The sequence below is a fragment of the Anopheles arabiensis genome (assembly GCF_016920715.1).
Source record: "Anopheles arabiensis isolate DONGOLA chromosome X unlocalized genomic scaffold, AaraD3 X_pericentromeric_contig0001, whole genome shotgun sequence".
NCBI classification, from domain to species: Eukaryota; Metazoa; Arthropoda; class Insecta; order Diptera; family Culicidae; genus Anopheles; species Anopheles arabiensis.
Window position 1 is genome coordinate 385,001 of NW_024412079.1, and position 5,000 is coordinate 390,000.

The following is a 5,000-nucleotide window of genomic DNA, read 5'->3' on the forward strand; positions in this document are numbered from 1 at the left end:
CCAGTAAGCTTACACATGCTCGTTACAAGTTGTATAAGTTGACCCGTTTGGCCCGGTTGCCTTGCACATGATGGTGTTGACCATGTTCGGTTAACAGGTCGTGTGTCGAGGTGGTCGGCCTTGGTAGTAGGATGTCTTGTGCATGTGACGTGTTGACCTGGTTTGGTCGGTGTGTCGTCGTGTACGAGATGACCTACTTACCCGTTAGTTTTCCAAGTTGTATTATGTGTTGACTTAGTTGACGTGTCATGTGCTTGGATGATTAGCGTACGGGTCATGTATGGTGCGCTTGCTTCAGTTGAAGGGATGTACTAGTACAGTTGTGTTAATTGTTTATTTCACGATCTGGTCTTTTGGCTGGATCGTGAAAAAACGCTAAGTCCCAAATCCTGAACTCGAGAAGAAAGCGCCAATGACAACGTTTTTGACTGGAGCTCCCTAGCATTCGGCTTTTTCTACTTTGAAGGGATGTACTGTTGTATGAATTGTTTATTCACGAACTGGTCGTTTGATTGGATCGTGAAAAAAAATCGCTCAGTCCCAAATCCTGAACTCGACAGGAAAGCGCTGATTGCAAACATTTTGACTGGAAGTCCCTTGAAAATGGCGTTTTCGTTATTGGCATTATGTGGCACGTTTATTGTGGCTAGAACATTAATTATTCACCAAATGGCACCAAAGCTTGGCAAAAGTCGCGAAACACTCCTATCTCGACGCACCAGCAATCGCAACTTGATGCAAAATAAATTGCACGAGCTAATGATACTTGTACCATGCACAGTACACCGTACCAAAATATACCCCTGAAAGTGTGCAATTTGGTGCTACCCTAGGGAATATGTATGGGGAAGCCTAGCTACGTGTGTCGCACGTTCCAAGTTGCATGGACGTCGAACAGAGGCATGCAAAAGCACCTATCTAGGGAATTACTCTACGTTCTAGTAGCAAGTGCGATTTTCCAGTCCAGCACGGCAGTACGCCTGCACGCATACACTCCATGTACCAGAAATGTACCAACCTAGGCGTTGCTCAGTAGCTTTTAGCGGCACATAGAAAAAGTATTCGAGTTCAGATTTTTGGGACTTAGCGTATTTTTAAAACTAATAACGAAAATTAAATTTTAAATCGGTAAACGGCTAGAGTTGCTCAGTAGCTTTTGGCGGCACATAGAAAAGTATTCGAGTTCAGATTTTTGGGACTTAGCGTATTTTTAAAACTAATAACGAAAATTAAATTATAAATCGGTAAACGGCTAGGAGTTGCTCAGTAGCTTTTTGCGCAACGTGGCAAAAGTATTCGAGTTCAGATTTCTTGGACGTAGCGTATTTTTCAATCATAATAAACCGAATCAAACATAACAATGATGAAACTTACACCATGTCCCAAGGTTGTGCACAAAACGTAACGATAAAGTGCTGGCGAAGTTAGAGGTGCACCAAAATTGTGTACCGATCAGGGAAAGTACTCTACGTTCCTATGATTTGGGTGAAAAGTGTTGATTAACTGCTGGTTAGAATAGACAGTTGCTTATCATACACATCGCAAACGAACACCCCTTAGTGAGCATTAGCAAAAGTCAATGGCACAAAGCAATTGCAATACAAACTGATCAAGTACATTAAAGAACGCTAAGTACCAGGACTTCTTTCCAAGAATGGTGTCCGCGACGGGAGGGCAAGCGTCCTTCCCAGGTTTTCCTAGTAAACCTTGTATGGTAAACATACCCAAGCGTGTCTGTAAGCACGCAACGAAAGTCACGAACGGGCACATACCTAGGGAATGTACTCTACGTACTTGGACTTTTGTCCAAGAATGGTGTCCGCGACGGTCGGGCACTGCGACGCAATAACCAAATCCTAGGATTGTAACTTTAGTGTGCACAAACATAAACATTAACGCGTTCGCTCGGGCTGCGCCGTCCGTGTTGAACACAAATGTGGGTGATTATATGCGTGGAGGGACAAAAACATACGAGGAGGAGACAGTTTTCTGCACGATGTGCACAGAGCTCATTTCGTCGTCCCGGGCGAATGGAAAAACACAAACATCGCGAGTATCGTTCTAGGTTTCTGTCTATAAAAGGGCAGGCCAAAAGGTGACCGGTTGAGATAAGCATTTTAAGCATACAAACACTTTATTGGAACTTTTGATACAAAACAAGGTACGTACATGTAGGTTGTACCAACATGGACATCTATGAACGCGTACGCTCGGGCTGCGCCCTCCGTCTTGTACTTTCCTGATCGGTACACAGTTTTGGTGCACTGCTATTCCGACCGGCAACTTGTACCAACATATACATCCATGAACGCGTAAGTAGTGTACTTTCCCTGATCGGTACACACTGTTGGTGCACGGCATAAGAAAAGAGCTAAAATGGTCAAACTCAATCCATTTCAACAATAGATAGTCGATAGTAGCTGTGCCGATGAAGTAGGGCACGATGCAAGTTAATGTTGTTTAATGAATAACATGTCCGCCATACATTTCAGTACAAAATTGCTCGGTCAGACCTACAAAGTGCTATATCTCGAATACGAGGCGTCGGACTGGGGGTTGTAGAACAATTTTAAGTTCGTCTAATGATTCTACATCCGATTCTGGATAGCGGTTTTTGACCACTTTTCAATATTTTGTGACACCCCGAACCTAGGGGCAGCTCCTAGCTTTTTTCAAAAATGTGCACCGAACGGGCCGGAGAGCTCGTGTGGCTCAAAACATGTTTTTCGCTAAAACACCTCAAAACGTGTAAGGAACGCACCCTAGCTCTTGTTTTTCAAAAGTTATGGCCATTTAAAGTCAGACGGGTTTTTGCTTCAAAATAGCAATTTTACCCGTCCCTATGGCCATGCTTTAAATTTTCACGAAAATGCCAGGTCAGACCTAGGGCGGGCCATATCTTGAATACTAAACGTCGCAGACATTGGTCGTAGAACAATTTTAAGTTCGTCTAATGATTCTACATCCGATTCTGGATAGCGGTTTTTGACCACTTTTCAATATTTTGTGACACCCCGAACCTAGGGGCAGCTCCTAGCTTTTTCAAAAATGTGCACCGAACGGGCCGGAGAGCTCGTGTGGCTCAAAACATGTTTTTCGCTAAAACACCTCAAAACGTGTAAGGAACGCACCCTAGCTCTTGTTTTTCAAAAGTTATGGCCATTTAAAGTCAGACGGGTTTTGCTTCAAAATAGCAATTTTACCCGTCCCTATGGCCATGCTTTAAATTTTCACGAAAATGCCAGGTCAGACCTAGGGCGGGCCATATCTTGAATACTAAACGTCGCAGACATTGGTCGTAGAACAATTTTAAGTTCGTCTAATGATTCTACATCCGATTCTGGATAGCGGTTTTTGACCACTTTTCAATATTTTGTGACACCCCGAACCTAGGGGCAGCTCCTAGCTTTTTCAAAAATGTGCACCGAACGGGCCGGAGAGCTCGTGTGGCTCAAAACATGTTTTTCGCTAAAACACCTCAAAACGTGTAAGGAACGCAACCTAGCTCTTGTTTTTCAAAAGTTATGGCCATTTAAAGTCATACGGGTTTTGCTTCAAAATAGCTATTTTACCCGTCCCTATGGCCATGCTTTAAATTTTCACGAAAATGCAAGGTCAGACCTAGGGCGGGCCATATCTTGAATACTAAACGTCGCAGACATTGGTCGTAGAACAATTTTAAGTTCGTCTAATGATTCTACATCCGATTCTGGATAGCGGTTTTTGACCACTTTTCAATATTTTGTGACACCCCGAACCTAGGGGCAGCTCCTAGCTTTTTCAAAAATGTGCACCGAACGGGCCGGAGAGCTCGTGTGGCTCAAAACATGTTTTTCGCTAAAACACCTCAAAACGTGTAAGGAACGCACCCTAGATGATGAAAAGTGCAATCAGAATGTCAATCGACAACTTTGTTGGGGGTACCATTTTACTCTACGGGCCAGTAGCTTAGGCGCGCCAACAGCGCTTTCCTTTCGGGTTCCCATTTTTGCCCTCCTGGGATTATGATCATTTGTTCATTGCCTACTATAGGGAGGGTACCTTGCTACGAGGTCAAACATGAAGATTGCACCAAATCGTAGTTTTTACCTCTATTTAGTCGTAGGAGCATGGTTTGCAGTGGCAGTGGGTCATTAAGCCCCGTTTGGGTCATACGTCCCCTCCGCGATAAAAATCGTCGTATGCCTATAGTCCGAACTAATGAAGCAAAAGTGGTGTCTGGTGGGCTCTGCCGATGATTTTAACCTATGATTTTGAGCTTCCACCCTATCAAAACGTTCCCTGGAGCAGTACATCACGGGTCTACGGACCCAAAGACTTCGTCGTGATGGTTTCTAGTAAAAAGTTGTAACAGCTAAGGGTTTTGAATACGCGTATATTAACCATTGCTTGAAACTAAGCTTCGTTGTCTTTAAACTCTGCAAGACCAATCGAACTTCTTAGGGAAACCCGAAGGATTCACGCTAAGCTCGATGAGCTATTATGGGTAGTGGTGCATGATCTGGTGTTCCTTGGATCTAATCCAATGAATAAATTTATGAGGGTATATATGGTGCAGGGCACAAAGCGTGATGAAACCGGGTCTCCCTACCAAATGTGGCATATTTTTTCCTGAGAGCGAAGCTCAGACCCACGTAGGGGAGAGCGAAGTGGAACTTAAATGTTCTATGCAGCAAATGTTCGCCATGCGGATAAACAAGTTGGAATAGTTCAATGTAGTGTAATGCAAACACGAATCGCAATAACGATACGGGACCCAGAAGCAATTCTGCGGATCCCTCGGGGAGTGGTGAGTTGATATAAATTAGAGGTGAAAGTCCAAGTTGTTCAAGCTCCGGCTCGGCAGCCGATACGAGGTTCCTGTTGGGCTTTGTACATCGCGCAGAGGCGCCGTTCGGTTCTAGCAATGATTCCCGCCACCATGTTCCATGCGTGCAGAGATCCGTTAGAGCTCGTTCAATGTGTCCCGCCGTGATTACGAAAAAGTCCAACAGTTGACC